Below are 19,346 nucleotides of genomic sequence, written 5' to 3'. Positions count from 1 at the left end.
GGATGAGGCTTCAGAAAGCCAAAGTACGCTGGTCTGATTCCAGGTGCTAACATTTTGAAAACGACCCTCAGTGCACCACCACATCCGAGCCAGGACTGACGGCGGTTTGTGGGTCAGAGCCAGCTCACACTCTGGCTCTGTGGATCTGCTGTTTCTGCAGCGTCTGCAGGTAGACCACTGATTTCACCCCATCATGATGGGACGCTCCCTGCTGCACTAAACATGCTGAACAAGAAGGCTGCTGGGCTGTCCTGTCCAACTGTGTCCACTGTGTCCTGAAGGTTTGACTCATCTCTCTGCCAGTCTCACACAGGAGTCACTGGGTCCAAACAGCCCTGCTCATCAGGATCAGTCCACTATTTAACCCTTTAGAAGTCACCCTTATGACTCACTCTCAGGGGGTGCAGCCCTGGATATCACTGTGGACATGTCCCCACCGTCCCTGTCCTGTTTGGTGCCCATGTTAGGTGATTAACTCACTCACCACAGAACTTACATCTTGTGAAGTGTATTTGCTGAGATGTTAGCCTCTGGTGTAAACGTCTGTCTCCACTGGTCTCTGGTGTTTAGTTGAGTAATCAGGCTTAAGATCAGGTGGGTTTGTTTCCACTTAACTTGCTGTGTCCACTGTTCTTTTCATTTTGAAACACCTTTATTGCTCTGTAGTTGGACCATGATTTTGTTCTGTGGAATCTTGTGGGTACCTTATAAAAATGAAACCTTAAGAAAAAAACAATAAGAAAGTTTCGGGCCGGGTCATACATGTTTTGGATCTCGTGGGGCAGGCTGGATAGGACAGCTCAGCGGGCCGGATTTGGCCCGCAGGCCTTGACTTTGACATGCATGAAGCTATTGTTATATATTGTTATGGTACTGCAGGGCAAACCTGTGAGGACAGCATCTCCCATCATGCCTCACTCTGTGCTGGGTGAAGGTTACTGTTGCCTGCAGTCCTCTCTGAAGTCCCCAGATGTCCTCCAGCTCAGCACCCCGAAGTTCTCAAACTCTGTGTGTGTGTGTGTGTTCTTTGATTTGACTTTCTGTTTTAAATCCAGTTGGACACTTCCTGTTTGTCTTCCAACTGTGTGTCAGCAGTGACTGAATTCAGTCTTCCATTATGAATCAGTTTTGTTTGTCCATCTACATATATTCACATAACCATGGACTGTGTGTGTGCATTCATGCTGATGCAGATGTTGACATCAGTCTTTACCACAGCTTGTTTCTTACCCCACTCCACTGCTGCCAGCACTGTGTGTGTGTGTCTGCCTGTGTGTGTGTGTGGTCCCAGAGCCTCAGGGCTCCATCTGTTGTCATGCAGGGCATCGAGCTCCCCTGAGAGAGTCACAGAGAAAAGATGAGTGGAGACACAGATTTAAAGGGACGGAGCACGGGGACAGGCAGAGCGTCACATCATCACAGTGATGGAGACACTTTTTATTTTTTGTCCAACACTTTGGTTTCTGTCCCAACATCTGCATCTAGTTAGGTTCTGGATGAAGCTCAGTGACACAGAGTAGATCGGTGTGGTTTGATGGACTTATGATTGGTTTTATAAATCCTGACTGACATGTTTAAGGGGCTGCTGTGTTCTGGACTCTAACTCTCAGAATGCACTGCTGGTCACAGACAAGCTTTTCAGGTTATGCTAACCGGGAAGGCAGCTAAACAGGAGACCATGCTAAAGACACCAAACAACTAAATTAGCATGTAGCTAACACAGGATAGGTTATGAACCAGGCTATTTGGGGATCATGAAGTTTGTCTCCAGATGTTTGAGGAAGCTTCCTAGTTAAATTAGATTAGATTAGAGTCTTCTGTGAGTTTCACATCAAGTTTTATGTGGAAAATGTTGGATTTGTGCTCTGCTGTGTGCAGCAGCTCTGGAGGTGACAGGTTTTGGACTTTGGCTGATAAATGAGCTCAGAGGTTCAAAGGAGTCGGTGCTAAATAGTTTTGAATAATGTACTTTGTTTGTGGCCAGCAGGGCAAAATGCTGAGATCACCGGGTGTGATTCAGTTACCTTTATGTATATAATTTTGTGATATATATCTTATTTTTTTAAATCAAAAGGCTTGAGTTGTTTGTTGAGATTTATATCTAGATAACAGATAGATTCATCATCATCAGTCATGGCCCTTTCCTCCCTCTGCTGACACCATGTGCTAGTTTTACCAGTGCAGACCAGCCTGTGCCTGGTACATGTCAGTACTTTGGACTTCTGTTGACTCCTTACCTCTCTCCATGCTTTGCTCCGCCTCTCTGACTTCAGCTTAAGCGTGTAACCCGGAAATAATTTTCTTTTCAAGGCAAACTTAATCCTGCAGATTCCTACAGACTTTCTACCTGCAGCAGTGCCCCCTCCAGCAGGTGGCGCCCTAAGCGACTGCCTATGTGCCAGCTCTGTCCGTCTGCCACAGAGCCAGCTGGATGTTAATGTCTAACTGTCCCATGCTGTGCACCTGAAAGTACCTACAGCCTGTCTTTTACCTAATGCCCAGAATTCTCCATGATTTAACCCTAGCCTTCCAGGGTTTGCCCCTTTTTTGGTGGATTTTATAACCCTCTACATCAACCCTCTGAGCAGACCATGTCAGGTCACTGTGTACCAGGACACCCAGCAGAATGTGACCATTCGTCTTATTTTCTTACACCACCTGGTCCTGTACCCCAGTACCCCAGTAATTCATTCCTGTAATCCCAGCTGTCAGAGAGGTGTCACATTCTGGATAAGCCACCAGCCAATCACAGGGACGACACTCAGAGACTAACAACATGTGCAGTGATGTGTCTCCTGCAGACATACACAGAAGGTGGATGAATATATAATAATCTGTCCAAGAGACGTTATGATCTAAGAAAGAACGTTTCAGGAGCTGTCAGACTTCAGCTTCTCTCCTGCTCTCTGCTGTCTAGACCAGCAGCGGACTCCAGAGGAAGTGAGGAACACCTCTGCTCCATGAAACCTCTGACTGCAGGGGATCCACTGCAAGTCCTCAAGTCTCCGTCCGCCTGCAGGTGGAGGAGCTTCTCCCCACGTAGCTCTGCCTCAGAATCCAGCAGCTGAAGCAGCCATCACTGTCTCCGCACTGAGAAACATCAAATCTGTTCTGAGAGGATCAGCAGGCAGAGAGGAGTGAATATTGAAGCTAAATATAAAGTAACTGTCTGAGGGAGATTGAGTAAAGCACGGCGCTCAGAGGGTTAAAAAAGTTTTCTACTCCTAATATGAACACTTTGTTGGTGCAGCACAGACGTGGTTTGTTCAGAGACACTCGAGCGGCTTCACTCTCCTCAGAAAGTGGTCCCGGCCTGGGAGCTGGCTCCTCCTCCTGCTCCGCTCAGTCGTGAAGTGGAGATAAGCAGAGGAGGCGATAACGGGCCTCTCCGGGCTTCCGTAGGATTGGCTGGCTGTTCCAGCAGAGCAGAAATCTTACAACAGCGGAGCGGGCGGAGGCTCAGGTGATGCGGCTGTCAGGAGGATTACGCTGAATATCTGAGTGTGTCTGAGCGTGTGTGTGAGCACGCCAAGTGGACTAATGTGTTCTGCTGAGCTCTGCCTCCATCTGGGATCCACAGAGACACACACACAGCACCGCCTGAGGTCCGGCAGACACACACACACACACCTACATCCCTCTACTTGTGTATCTTTTCATCTTTTCTTCCCGCCTCTCTTTCTTCCCTCTTTGTCCTGTGCTCTCTCTATCTCTCTCTCTCTCTGTCTCTCGCTCTCGCCACCGCCTCGGGGTGACACACAGCAGCAGATGGACTGAACTGAAACACACACGTCCACAGTAAAACACACACACAGAGCTGCGGGCCAGTCAGCTGTCGGCCTGCTGCTGCCTCGGTGAGCCTCTTCCAGTCAGCGGCTTCAGTCAGAACCATTTGAAAGGATTCAGCATTAATATTCATACAAAGTGTGGAAGACGACCAAAAGTTTCCCCACTGAACAAAAGAGCCGCAGCCACAGAGGAAACTCCACCTGCTGCACCCTGATCAAGTCTGCATGGAGTTCTAAAAGCAGAGAGCCCGAAGACGTCAGACTGAAGAGGCCGAGCGTGGGAGGATGAAGTGAGCTGCTGAACGTTTCAGCTCTCATTAACAAACAGGAAACAAACAGGATCAATGATGAATAAAACAAACTGACTTCAGCCTCTTTAGACTGAAACACTTCCAGCAAACCAATCATTTTCAGTTCATTCAGTCAGATGCTGCACTGATCGATACACAAACACTCCAGCCTCCAGAGACAACAACGAAGCTTTAAAACCAGCAGCCACACTGATGCTAATAGCCAGGTGTGTGTCTGTGTGTGAGAGCAGTCTGGAGTGTGTTGGTGTAGTTTTCAACACGTCTGAGTCTCCTGAGGAGTCCTGGTGGAGTCTCTCCGGCTCCTCCAGATCTGACGGTCTCCTGCGTGGTGAGACCAGCACGGGACTGAAGCCTGTCCCAACCTGAGCGCCTGCGGAGCTCCGTCAGGTCCCGACAGATGAAGCGTCAGGCTAATATTTGGGCTGTTTATGTGTTTGGTTAAGGGAGCATGCAGAGGATATTCTCTAAAGATTATATAAGTCATCAGTATTTTTGGCCTGTGTTAAACACTGCAGGATATTGATCAGTTCCATAGTGTAAGAGCTGTATTTATGTGTGTGTTGTGATCATATCATTGATTATCAGCTGAACAAAAGGCCTCATTAGATTCATAAGATCTATAGGCAGGATTTATGAGAGCTGTGGTATCAGAATTATAAACTATAGAACGATCGATTTATTAGTTACTCAGCTCCCTCTGCTGATCAGTGTGATGCACAGTGAGCAGCTTGGACCACAGCTATTGTGTCCTCACCGTCCTCCACGTCCACTCTGTCATGGCTACAACAGTCTATACTCCTAGCGAGATGGGACCATAGACCGGATGGGACCTGGTACCTTTATGCGTGCCCACCCCCTCATGTTACTCCCCCCTGTTGCAGGTCTCTCCTGTGTGGACCCTAGTCTTTAGTCCACTCCACAGCCCCTAGTGAAGATCTGCCTCCAGGAGAGGCAGACGGAGGGAGACGCTCCCCTCAACATCTCTGTGACCAAAGAGCTCTGTTTCCATCTGACCAAATAACACATGTTTCTATCATGGCTGCAAACACCAGGTCCTTGCTACCACTATCTGAAAACGTCGGCCATCGTCGGTCCGTTCCTGTTCGAGAGAAGACAACAGAGCATTAATCTAATATAAGCATGTGTACTCTGGACCCTTCCTCATGCTGCACCTGCTGCCGTGCTCTTCATCACTGAGACGAGTCTCAGCTGTAAATACATCACTGCTGCTCCGTCCAGCAGCTGTCTTTCTGATCACACACAGAACTACTCCAAACCTCAGGGACTTCAGGTTTCTGAGATTCACTCGCTCATACTGTGTTTATTAGTTAAAGCGGCACAGTGAGCTGTCCTGCAATAAATCCTCCATTCATGATGGTAATAAAGATCAATTTCTACAAATCAGAATGCAGGCAGCAGCGACAGGATCATAACGGACTGGCTCAGCACCACAGCTGTGTAGCGTCATGTTAGCAAAGTACTGGCTAGATGTGTTAGCTCACAATAGGGATGTTCAAACAGAAATGTTAGCCTAGCACTTTGCACCTTCTTCTTCTTCTTTTGTTGTTGTTTTTTTTTTTAATAGCAAGTAGTAAACAGCTTTTTGGCACATTACCGCCACCTTCTGGTAAAAGTGATACAGACAGATTCTGTTTATTAACTGCATGATGATTTCTAAAAAACAAAGATTGATAGTGAGTCGTTCATATTCTAGAGGGTCCCTTTAAGAAATTCCATTATTTACATCTCCAATAACATGTCCCGATGAGTATCCTGACAGATGTGGTAGGTCTTTTCTGTCCTTCTGGAGTACATCCTCTGTGTACCGCGGCACAAAACACAGAAAATGAATGAAGATCTTATCGCCGTTATCTGCCTCCAAAGGCTTTTAGCAACAATTCCTTTCTGCGACCTCACGACTGAAAGGTAATTTGGAGGCTGGTGTGCAGTTCAGAGGACGGGGGGATGAGCGGCGGGTCTCTTTGGGACACAGTCTCTGTTTGGGAAACAGCCAGAGGTGAGGAATTTATTTCCAGCAGTGAGCAAAGCAGAGCCAGAAGCATTCAGGACCTCAGAGCAGCAGTTTAAAGGGATTATTTCCAAAGAGCTGCAGGACGACAGCCGCAGATGAGACTCTGTGTCTCAGATCCTGAGGAGATACAGAGGTGAATTGATTTCACAGAGTGCAGCAGGAAGCCTCCTCAGCGCCATATTCGGGGTTAACGAGCTCAGATAAAACAAAGAATCTTAGTGAGTGTGTTTAAATGAGTTTTCTGTAGCTGTGGGGCCCTGAGAGCTGCTGCTGCTGCTGCTGCTTGAAGGATATTAGTTATTAGACCAAATTTGTTGAGATGGAAAAATATCTGGCTGCAGAGACCCCCTCAGCTTGTATCAGCTCATAAACTATTCTTTATTGAAAAAAGTGTCCATGATTCAGAGAGTCAGAGAGCATCAGATGCAGTGATGCTAGCTCGCCTTCTAACAAAGACCCGCTACCTAAAACAACACCACCTAACACCATCTGGACGTTCCATCAACTGAAGGATGCTGGGTAAGTGCAGTGTGGTTGGGTTCAGGTTAGCTGCCTACTAGGGCTGCAACGATTAGTCCAGTACTTAAGTAATTATCGAGGGCAATATGCATCGACAACTAATTTAGTATTCAATGACTCGTTAGTGACTTCATCGCATGGCATGCTAGTGTAACACATTTGCAGCGGGGAATGGTTCTCTGGCTCGTGGTGTAGCAGGATGATCGGCATTTCTAGGTCGGTGCGGAGTAAGTGTTGAGATTTGTTGGCAATGTGTTTCGGGCAGACGTGGGAATGGGTGAGTGGACACACACACACACACACCAACACAGAGTTTTAAAGCATGAGGGTTTCGGCTTTAGGCGTGGAGGTGGTTGCGGGTGAAGCAACGACAAATCAGTGTTCATTTTGTCAACGAAAACTTCAAGAAAACTAAAACTAACTCCACAGGTGTTCAGGTGGCAGCACATTAATAATGGGCCGTTATTACTGAAGAGAATGGGCCTTTATTTTTGGACTGCACCATCAATAAACACACACTAACGTAAAACTAAACTGTAAGACTAAAATGTGACTTTAACTAAATCCAGACTTTGGTGAGTGACTAAAACTAAAATGAAATGAAAAATTCTTGTTAAAATGAACACTGCGACAAATCAGCACTGATCGATCTCTGATAAACAGACCATCATTGATCCGGTGACTTATGGAGGAGACGTATGGACAGACAGGTCTGAGGGCTCCTACAACCATTCTTGAAAGTCAAACAGCACCTCAGCAGAGCAGCCGCCTCACATCCAACACCTCCTCCACCCGCTGGATGCCGGCTGCACGCTCACTGTAAATATTTGCACGGGGATGAGGAGCTTCAGAGCGGATTAATCACTACTGAAACGTGTCGCAAGAACATGAGACGCACAAAAGATTTTATTTTGTTTCTGTCAGCCAGAAAACTTACTGTGTGTGTGTGTGGTGTGTGTGTGTGTGCGCGCACATGTGTGTGTGTCTATTAGAGAGCACAGAGCTCATACAAAACACACACACACTCTTTAAAGGCACCAATTAGAGACATTTAATCACAGTACTGTCTGGGCGAGTTACACTGAGGTTCATAGGGAGAGGAGGAGAGAGAGGCACTGTGGCAGCCTGTGATCATGAAGGCAGCTGCAGCGGCCATGTTTGGATCTGCTGATGGACTTTAGAGGAGCAACAACAACAACAACAGGATGGTGAGGAGCTCGCTGAAGACTGTAATACCACTTGGATCCACTAGATGGTCTCATGAGTCAATAGCTAAGTGGGGGACACCACTGGAAGGCTGATCATGTCCCAGCGGTGCAGTAAGGCTGTTCTAAATGTATTTTTCTGTGATCTTTTCACAAGAATCCAGCCTTTAAATGCTACAAGCTAGCAACTTGTAGCTGAAGCTAGCATTGCAGAATTCTGATGAACTATCCCAGCCGTCTTTGTAATGAGATCGCTCTTTCGAAGGACACAGTCCCTGAATTGGACACAGCTGTTGTGCAATGCCATGCAATGCATTCTGGGTCCACAGACGGGCTACTTGATGTTTGAACAGTATCGATCCCTACTCAATGCCTGCTGGTGAGCCGGCCCAACAGAGACAGTTAGCCATAGCTGTAGCTGTTGTTAGCCTGAGTGGCAGACCTCCTGAGGCGCTCTGTTGCTTCCGTTGCTTTTAACTCATCTTCTTGTTTGTAGCTGCTTTTCTTCATCCTGCAGTCGCTACCTCCTGACCTTCCTCCTCTCACAATAACCTGGACTACACGTGACATCTGATGCTGGTGGAGCAGTGGATGCTCTCCACAGCTCATCATCCTGGTTTGGAGGCTGATGGAGAACTTTCACTGACTGACTGCATCACACAAACCCCAGCAGACCTCTGTGGATGTACACTACCTGCCTGGAGCTGTCGTTCTGGTTCCTGCAGGGCCCAGCAGATAGGAACCATATAATGTTACAGTAGCAGCCATCAGCGTGATGAACCGGCCTCTGACGTGTGCTCAGCTCCTCTCATGCAGCCATGATTGTGAACATTAGCACCTGACAAACATAAGAAATGAGATCACCTGCTGTGGAGGAGAGACGTTTCCACAGAGCCATCCAGGTCCTTCCTGTTTCACCTCAGAGACCACAGAGGACGAACGAATCCCCCTGCTCTCTCTCTCTCTCTCTGTACGTGAGTGTGACTCGCCCCCGGACAGCCAGTGTGGTGATTAAATGTCTCTAATTGGTGCTTTTAAAGACGCAGAGACGACAGAGTGTGAAGCAGAAAGCAGCTATTTTAGTGTCACTTCAAGACGAGGAGAGAGCTTGTTATGCAACACACACACACACACACTGTTCATGTACACACTGAGGAGCAGTGCACTGTGAGTGTGTGTGTGCTGCTATCCTGCTGTCAAAATCAAAGAGAAGCAGTGAAACGAGTGACGGAAAATAGATTTAAAAGAAGGCAGAGAATGAAGGAAATAACCAGTTCAGGAGAGACGGGGGAAAAATCAAAAAGATATCCAGAAGATACGCTGGAAGTAGCACAGAGACCGGTTCACCTGAGGAAACACCGATCGATCGGAGCATTGATCGGTGGTCTGAGCGGATCCTTCTGTCTCAGCAGTAATGAGGCTTCATGGGGTTTAAAACCAAAGTTTTAAGACACCTTAGTTGAGGTCTGCTCAGCAGCGGCATCAAGCAGAGCTCAGAGAGGAGGAGAGGAGCTCACCCCCTCAGTCTGCAGAGCCCAGAGAGGAGCTCACCCCCTTAGTCTGCAGGGCTCAAAGAGGAGCTCACCACTTCAGTGTGCATTTCTAACACAACAGGATGTACATGAGTCCAGTCTGTGGAGGATTATTGTTAGCTCGGAGCTGTCTGAGGACTGTTATACCACTTTCAACCACTAGGTGGGCTAGTCTAGTGTGTCAGTACCTTGGTCTGAATTTGGGGGTTGTAAGGACAAGCTAGGTTAGCTTAGCTCCTTGTTCCACAGTCTGAGCCACAGCTGACCCCTGCAGGCATATAAACATGTGCAGTGTGTGGGTCATTCCTCCCCCTGCCAGAGGGAGGAGACAGACATTCTGCACGGAGTTCAGAATGTCTCCTCTCTCCTCCCTCAGATATAAGACATTAATCTGGGACTGTTTTAATCCACAATAGGTAGCTGTCATCCGAGGTCAGGTCTGTCAGAAGGGTGTGTGGACCTGAACTCTGGAGGTGGGTGGAGTTTTCACTAAGAGGACGATCCAGTGGAGCTCAACTGGCAGCTGAACCACAGCTCTGCGGGTCCGCAGATCTGTTACCATGACGACCAAAGTCATACCTGTGGGCAGGGGTGTGTGTGTGCTCTGCCTGGTTGGAATGTTGGTCGGCTGGTTGCCAGCGTGTTGATTCAAAGTCTCCCTGGCATCAGCACCAAGGTCACACACACACATACACACACAGGATGATGTGTTTCACTTCTTCTCTGTAGTTGTATATATAGCGCAGAGCTACACGCACAGGACGATGTGTTTCACTTCTTCTCTGTAGTTGTGTATATATATATATATATATATATATATATATATATATATATATATATATATATATATATATATATATATAGCGCAGAGCTACACACACACGTTGAATTCAGAGTTCACCGCCCTTTTACCGACTCCGTGACCCAACATCTGTTGCCATGGTAACGTCCCTCCCACTCTCTCCATCTCTGCATCCATCTGCTCTCCACTCTCTGTGAAATTCAAATTTTTTATTGGCAGACGGAGAAGAAATTCTTCTGTGTGTGTGTGTGAGAGGGAGGTGAACATTTTTTTTATTACAATTTTCATTTTTTTGTCAAAATTGTTGTATTAAATGGAGCAAGCTGGAGTTGATAGATTGGTCGTCAAACCAATATTTCAGACACGTAGCTTTGGTAGTTTAGGCCACGTCATTGTACACTGAATCCAAGCTCTTTGTGTCTAAACATACCCTAATGTTTTTAATAGGATTGTGTGTTATTCATGTTTATTTTCTTGCTTCATGGCCATGTACTCTGAGGGATTCTGTACGTCTAGCAACTTTCAGTCAATTCACAGCTGTTTATCAAAGACCAGCCTTTACAGTAGCAGTTTTAATTGAGTTGTTATTATTGAATGGTGATGTTTGACAGCTTATCTGATTGGCCTTTGTGGGCCAAGCTTTGAAGGATATTGGAAGATTTTTATTTTAAAATATGATTATATATATATATATATAAAATATATAAATATATATAAAAATAATATATAAAATAATTATAGGCGTTGCTGCTCTGAGTGAGAGACGGTTGCCATATCACAGTGCGAGTTTCCTGCTTCCACGATCGCCCGCTCCCCTAAGCTCTGCTTGTGCTCCCCCTCTTTGTCCATATTTGGAGTTTTGGCGGACTGTGACGCTGCCAACATGGCGGCGGTCGGAGCACTCCGGAGCCTCCCACGAGCCTCAAAATGGCTCTTCAGAAACAAACGGGTGACTTTACGGAAGTTCTGTCCATAGTTTTTACTGTCAATGGTAGGGACCCATTGAATGTATCAGTTGTATGATCTCCATCACTTCGCTGCCTTTTTGGTGCGGCGTTGGTGCTGCAGGTTGTATTGAAGCGCTGATCAGACTGAAGCTACCTGCTGATGTGTTGAATGAAGGTCTGAACCTTCTAGTCGCTGCAGCAGCAGCAGCAGCTGAGCAGGACCACCACCTTCAGTCTGAGGGCGGCGTGTTTACAATCAGTCCAGATAGTGAAGACACAGAAACGTCCTCACAGCAGTTCACTAGGTAGTCACGTTCAAACATTCCTATAATGCAGCGTACTTTTCCCATAATCCTGCAGCTGGTTGGTGATCGCTGCTTAATGAATTTAAGTAATGTTTTTACATAAGACAGCTACGACAATCAGAGATGTTTGGAGACGCTTAACAGCAGGAGTTTAAAAACTCAAGATTATCATCATCATTTATGTTTACTGGTGATAATGACACACACTGACTGTACAGTTCACCTGCAGTCAGTGTGATCTCAGTGTTCAACACAAAGTCCTTCAGCTGTGTGGATGCAACACAATCATGGCTACAAGTACAGAGGACAGGAGCTCCACAGTCTGCAGGTCAGCTCTGAGTGTTGGTCATGTGACTGCTGGACATGTGAGTCCATCATGGCTTCCTGCTTGTTGCTGAGGAGGACAGAGTAGGATTTTGTTTAACTCAGACGTCTATGAATAAAAAAGTAAAAAAGATTAGATATTTGAATTAAGGATAGATTTACTCGCATGATGCATTCAGGGACCCTCAGAAAGTTCAAAGCTAGTGATTTATTGGGTTTTTGTCTGGCTGAGATGAGTGAGATGATTATTAAACTAGAAAAGATGGTACAAATTTCCATCTAGATATTGAACACTTTAATCTCTGCTGTCCAGGTAATGTGTATCAGTTCTCAGTTCTATCATGGAGGATGTGACACTTTAAAGCTCAATAATATCTCCCAGTTTCTCGGTTTGCAGATAGAGCCTTTAATTCCAAACTCATTAGATTAACGTGACATCTTAACGAGCCCCTTTCACTGCAGAGATTATAAGGTTCATCTGTCCAACCCCTTATCTCTGCTCGTGTGTCAGCCGCTGATGTTTCCGCGAAGGTCCCCACAAGCCGCTGAAAAGCAGCCAGGCTTGCGGCATGCGGTTGGTTCATTAGCAGCCTCGTCCACGGCCAAACGGACAAATTAGGACACGTGTCAGTGACCAAATTAGGACGTGTCAGAGCTGCCGTGGCGTTAGTGTGTCCTGGAAACGTGTTCTGATTCAGGAGATGAGGGTTTTATCAATTCATCTCAGCTGAATGATGGAGACGGGCACTGCTCTGAGTCCCAGGGTGGAGATCTTTGATCAGAAACCTGTCGGTTCAGATTCCCATCAATAACTGATCCATTAACACTCCATCTCCATGCAGCTGGTCTCTCACTATATTTTCCTTTGTGCGTTAAAAAGGTCAAGTAAAACACACACAGACTGCCACTGTTAATGTACACCCCCCCTCCCTCATGTGTGTTAATCAGCTCTCGGCGGACTCTTCCTTCAGGGACAGATTCATTGTTCCGCATCTAAAGGAAGTGACTGTGACACAGCTGGTTGTGTGTGCGCGGCGCTGATGTGTTTCTAATCAAAGTGGGATCATGTCAGCAGGAAAATGTGCGCTTAATGAAGAGAAAGGAGTTTTTATTTCACGTACAGTCAAGTTATTGTCACGCTAAAGCTGCAGAAGGACTTTTAGATATCACACTTTTAATATTCATATGTATTAATATTCAACTGACACACACCTCTATGTTGCTGTGTCTCCTGGTGACTCAGGCCCCGTTCACACTGGTGAAAGTCATTCCAGCTAATCCGGCTTGTTTGTGCAAACCACTAGGTGGCGCCTCGTAATATACAGAGTCTGTTCAGGCCATGGTAGGACCGCGTGTGCGCATGCGTTGTGCAGTTTTTTGTCCCGTGTCGCTCCCCGTGAACCGGAAGTAGTATGTCGCTAACCGGAAGTATCACGTCGCTAGCTGGATTCACTATCTGCATTTGCGTTCAGACCTCAGCCACATTTGAGCCAATCCGGCTAGATCCACCTCCATGAGGTAGATTGAAATCAAGCTGGATATAGCCGGATTTGCAGTGTTCACAATCCCGCTCTAGCTGGATTGATTTTCCCAGTGTGAACGGGGTCACAGGGCTCATCAATACCCTCACAAACTGTATTTAACATAAAAGAGGAGGAGAACTTTTTGAAAAAAGACAAACATTGAAATAAAAATATGAGCACGGTTTTGTTAAAAAACTATATATATATATATATATATTGTTTCCTTTAAATTCAATGTTACTTCGTCATTTTCAGCTTTGCCTTTAGTAAAAAAAATCACATATCACATATTCACATATCAGTCAGTCATGGCTCCCTTGTTGTGCTGAAGAGTGCAGAATTGTTTGTTTTTACACAACTTTGTGCATTTTTTAGATATTTTTTTTAGAACAGTGTTAAAATATGCAAAAGTAGAATTTGATTTACACGACACTACTTTCTGGGGAGCTGTCCGGTGCTGAAATGTTTAAACGATGATGATGATGATGATGATGAAGAGTAGCCAGTGGGTCTTTGGCCTCCAGGCTGGTTAACCTAACATGTTCAGATATGTGTTACTGGAGACAGAACTGGTTCAGCCTGGAGCCACACACACACACACTCACACGCCTCTGGACAGAGGTAGAGCTGAGCACTGACATCCTCATAATGAGCGATCATTAGCCTGCAGGCGGCTGGACAGAGCAGGATTAACCGTGCAAGTGGATTAAATCGTAGCCTTTAATTGTGCAGCAGTGGTGACATCTTTGTGTCGTCCGGGCTGAATGTGGGTCAGAGCGCCAGTTCAGGTGACACGTCTCTGATATGAGGTGTGATGCGTTTTATGTAGCAGGACGCCAGTTTACTGCACAGTTTTACAGCAGTAACGTGTTTGTGGTTCCACCTGGACGTCCGTCTAAACTCTGTTTAATGCTATAAAATACAACATATAAAGATCACAATTAACCCTATAATTTACAAACTTGCACTAATTGTCCTCTCACTCTCAGGTTAAATAAAAAGCACAAAAACAAAAAGTTTAATTAACTTTCCTGCTCTCCTGTGTGTGTGTGTGTGTGTGTAATCCTGTGAACCAGGCTAATTAATCTTCTCCATTAGGTCTTTCTGTCTCTCTGCAGTGTTTTTGTTTGAAGTGAATCATTTATGACTACAGAGGCTGTTTGCAGAGACTCCATTAGAACACGAAGAGCCAGAAATCATTTTATTATTCTGTGTGTCTGTCAGCGACATGCTGACACAGCATTGGCTCACGTTACCTTACCTCCCACCTGATGTGAATAATCCATGAGCAGCCTGAGAGAAACAACAGAAAGAACAAGCTGGGTTAAATTCTTAGATGTGTGGTTTTACACTGAAACTGCTCCTTAAAACACACACAGGATGTCAGACTAAACTAAATAAAAATTTCCAGAGGTTCTTAAATGCATCGTGTGGGGCATATGATGCATATGATTTCTAAGTTAAAAAAAGTGTTCGCACTAGCAGGAAAAAATCTGCACAGGATGCCATGATGGATTCACATGTGACCAGCAGTCACATGACAACAATTCCGAGAGTGTTTGGCTGATCTGCAGGCATTCGGTGCAGAGTAGAGTGAAAAACTGGTTTATAGAGGCTGTAAAAATGCAAATAGTTTAATATATATAGCATGTAGTGCTAACACTGTTCTCTCAGCTTGTAGCCTGGATTGTGTTGTTTCCATAGAGTTGTAGGATGATGTGTTGCAGTGAATAATGAGTCCACATAATGAGTGATTGTGTGAAAGGAAGGATGAACACCCAAAAACAGCAGGGCTAAGTTCTGAGGGTCAAAGGTCAAACATCTGTAGAAGTTGTACATCGTTAGCCAAACTGTTGTGATTGCAGGGTCACAAACATCTGGAGCGCGATCAGCCCACCACGATGCAGAGTTTACCGCGGGTCAGCACACCCGGACCCGGGTCAGCCGAGCGCAAGCAGTTGGCGAGGCAGCGAGCGTGATGGAGGGAAGAGAGAGAAGCAGATGGCAGAGCAAAAGAGCAATCCATGTGACACGATGTGAAGAGAAAGGAGCAGACGGAGGCGAAGACAAGGGGAAGACGTGGTGAAGTAAGGAGGGAGAGGACAGAAAGACATCACAGATGGAGCAAAGAGAGGCAGAATGAAGACGTTACATAAAGAGCCCATCTGCCCGCTGACAGAGAACTCATCGCTCGTCTCTAACACGGCCCTTACCGTCAGGTGGAGATGTGCCATGACTGTAGAGTGACCTGTGTCTGATGACAAGCGCTGCCACATGACCCCAACAACTGTCTGCCTGGGGTGACCACGGCAACCACCCTGAAGACGTTCGTTGTCCTGCAGTCCCGCGGCGGAGTGTAGTTGCCGATTGTTTAATAAACTGCTGCATTGCCAGATGGATCTATCATTTTTATAAAACAAACTTCATAGGTCCTCACACACACAGCGCCCATCCAACAGTGTAAAAACAGAAAGAAATAAAGAAAGATTTTAAAATAAAATTCTTACTATCAAAAGCATAAAGATAAACTGAAAGTCTTCCTTCAGATATACTAAAAATAGCTGCTGCGCTCAGCTCCACAGATGAGGAGGAGGATAAGCTCACTGAGTGTGAAGATGAAGCAGCTGGGAACACCTGCTCCTCCATGTTTGTCCAGGATCCATCCTGCAGCTACCTATGATTCAATGCTCTCACATCATGTGATTCCAGGATACCTTCTAACCAGATCCAGACCATGTGTCTGAGCTGAGCAGTTGGAGGTGGTGGTGGTCATGGTGGTGGTGGTGCAGCCACGGTGGACTTTAAAGTGCCTGGTCTGAGCCCCGTCAGGAGGTGCTGCTGCATGGATTTGGTTGTTTTGTGGTCATATTGCAGTTTTAGAAACATTAGGGTTTGTCGCCATGGTAACAACTCCCACAGACTCTGAAGGGCTTCCATTCTGCTCTGTGGGCCGGCCCTGCTGAGCTGATGCCTGTCAGTGTTGGAGTGGTAAATGTGACCCTGGTTTTTATCACAGCACATTCATCCTCATCTTGGAGGCTCTGCCGGATCGCTCCGCTGGGCTGTGTCAGAACCAGAGGCAGAGAGTCAGAATCACTGTGATCCACTTGATTTAAAAACCAAGTGAGACGCTTTAATGAGGTCTTTGCCGGGTGAAGCACAAACACGCACTGTCGCACAAAGTGATGCCAACAGTGAAGATGTCGGTCCTGATGCAAACTCTGCCTGCCACTATGCACAAGTGGAAAATCCATATGTGTGTGTGTGTGTGTGTGTGTGTGTGTGTGTGTAGAGGAGACTCAGAGGACAGTTACCATCAGATCGCCCGGGGCCAGGTGATTGGCCTTGCTCCCTGCCATCCCGGCCAATCAGAGGGCTTGATTACCCTGCAGCGATAAATATCTGAGAAACATTTAACAGGCGACCTTTAAAGCATCATAACACACCTGGAAAGGTAGAATTTAATGCCGATCTGGCTCATTAGCCACCCGCTCTGTGGAAAATGTTATTTTTAGAAGTTCTGTCAGAGGTCGGCCTTTGATGGGAGATGGAGCTAATTTTTATTAATTACTTTTGCCGCCCAGCCGGGTCCTATTAGTCGTGTCATTGAGAGGCTGTTACTGTGAACTTCCCTGGTTTATACCAACCTGCAGCGCACACACACAGTGATTGATTTCACGTGTTTATTAACCAAAATTAACATCAGTCACACGATTAGTTCATCTCATTAAGTTTCAGAGAAGAGAGATTCCAGTAGACATGTAAATCTTTTATTTTGAAAACCTCACAGCAGACAAGAAAACCCACAAACCACGGTTAGCCACAGTTAGCAAAAGTTCATTTCAGTTTTTTTTATCTATTTTTAAACAGACTTTGGTTCCAATTAGACACATATACCGCTTTGTTATGTTAAAAAAGTCCCATCTTTTAGGCTTCAGGCTCTGAGCTGGTGTTGAACCAGGTTTGGTTCTGACCAATCAGAGTCCAGTCAGGAAGTGCTGTCAGTTCTGTCCAATCAGAGTCCAGTCAGGAAGTGCTGTCAGTTCTGTCTGTGTCTGTTGCTTCATGAAGACTTTTCTGCTTTGATTACAGTTTGTTTCAGTCAAAGTGACTTTATGCTCATATTGTCCTCACAGAGACACAACAGTCCTCTACACCAGCGGTCCCCAATCTTTTTTGCACCATGGACCGGTATCATATAAATCAATACTTTCACGGACCGGCACAGAAAAAAAAAATAAATAAAAACAAAGTGCATAAACAGACAACTTACTCTTATGCTTAATTAGTGGGAGCCTTTGAGCTTTCTCAGCAATGAGGCGGTCCCATCTGGGGATAATGGGAGACAATGACACCCTATGTGTGTTTCTTATGTCCAGTCCACTCCGTAATCTATTTTGGCCGTCATTAATTGCTTCTGTCCTTCTTCTTCATGTTTTCTTCTTTCAAAAAACTCCATGGCTTGTCTTTTAATGCAGGGTGCTCGGTCTCGCAGTTTTGGAGGCTTCGTTGCCTCACTTGCCAGTCTGTCGCCACATATCACTCAGAGCGGACTTGGTGTGTGAGAATCACCTGTTGCAATAAATCCGTTTTTTAAATAGGACTTCTGATATAGTCTTTTAAATGCAGGTTTCTTTTTCTTTGAAGGGGTAGGCTCCTCTTCTTCTGTCTCATCGTTAGGCCTTTTCCCCTTTCCGAGGAAGCTCTCCAAAGACGTTTGTTTTTTTATTCATTTTTGCTAGCTTGTGGGCTTAATTTTGGGGGCCATATCTCGTGACCGAGACAGGCGTCTGGGCAGGTGCTTAAAGGCACAGGCAGATGAATCTGATCGATTTATAAAATGAAACAGCTTTCAGACTCAGATAATGAATAATATATGTTTTGCTCAGTCTTTCTGTGCGGCCCGGTACCAAATGACCCATGGACCGGTACCGGTCCCCGGCCCGGTGGTTGGGGACCACTGCTCTACTCACATGCTAGCTGCTACATGCTAGCTGTCAGAGAGCATCAGCAACTGGTTGTGTTTGCTCTTTGATGATTGGTTCAGTATGGTACTGGAAGACCCGGATCGGGCTGTAAACATGTTCATTTCTGCTGTAAAGTCAGACTTTAACATTGAGGTGGACACTGGAGGAACTGCAGTTTTCTTTTGACAGCCATGTAGCTGCATGCCCTCGTAAGGTGTTGTGAATAAGTGGGTGTAAACATATTCATGTCTAGATGAGACCTCGTCAACACAGTAGCACAGAAAATGGTGAAAAGATCTCTTGCGGATATAAGTTGGCTGAGATGTTGATGGCTGACTTCATTGACACCTGGCTCATCCCATCAACCCCCCACAGGACAGACCTCCGCCCTGCCTTCCTCAGCGTGATGTTTTTCAGTGCAGGACATTATGAGGTGTCATGAATGTTGCAGCCTGCAGCGGCTCAGGCTGTGGATGTTTGTTATCGGCCGTCTCGGCGGCTACAGGTCGCCTGCTGGCTCTGAAGCCTCTTTAACATTCACAGTGGCTCCTCCTGTCCTCCCGCCTTTCTCCTCCTCTGTCTGCTGAATATGGAGCAGCTCTTATCTGAATGAGCTAAAGATAATTGGTGGACAAGTGGTGCTCAACCGTGGTGAGGAGGAGAGGGGGGGGGGTGAGCAGGAAATGAGGAGACGAAGGACAACACAAAGAGTCGAGGTACAAAAATAAATTCCATTAAGAGTTCTTCATTAAAGTTTAACCAGGGCTTTCCCTCCACAGCGAGGAAACACCAGACCATCTCATGTCGAGGAGCTCTCATCCTGTTCTTCACCCTAATACGTCTCCATGGTAACAACATAAAGAATGAAATATTTATATCTCAGATACCTGCAGATTGAACTGGTGACATGTTTCTGTTCATTCATTTGTTCGCCATGCTGGATTTGTAGTCAGCTGGGACAGCTAGCATTAAGCTGGATCCATACTCCACGAGAACAGAGAATTCGATCCTCGCTGCCGACGTTACACCCACAAAATGATGTCATTTTTCACTCGGAGCGCCTGTTCTGCAGCTCTCTCGTGCACATGGCC

The 19,346-nt window shown here is 46.1% G+C and overlaps 1 protein-coding gene and 1 long non-coding RNA gene across 2 annotated transcripts in view; one reads left to right on the top strand and one right to left on the bottom strand.

The window, feature by feature from the left end:
• The window catches only part of LOC114432102 (thyrotropin-releasing hormone-degrading ectoenzyme-like), a 111,429-nt gene that overhangs the window by 37,562 nt on the left and 54,521 nt on the right, over nt 1-19,346 (top strand). The window lies entirely within an intron of this gene.
• Nucleotides 6,391-17,617, bottom strand: LOC114432129 (uncharacterized). Its single transcript, XR_003670226.1, has 4 exons — nt 17,446-17,617; nt 13,375-13,378; nt 7,710-7,717; nt 6,391-6,404 (listed from the first exon to the last, which is right to left on the bottom strand). It is a non-coding gene; the product is annotated as an uncharacterized LOC114432129 (long non-coding RNA).

This window comes from Parambassis ranga, chromosome 2, assembly GCF_900634625.1.
Source record: "Parambassis ranga chromosome 2, fParRan2.1, whole genome shotgun sequence".
Classification (NCBI taxonomy): Eukaryota; Metazoa; Chordata; class Actinopteri; family Ambassidae; genus Parambassis; species Parambassis ranga.
The sequence above is the reverse complement of the archived record's forward strand: the minus strand, read 5'-3'. Positions and strand labels throughout refer to the sequence as shown.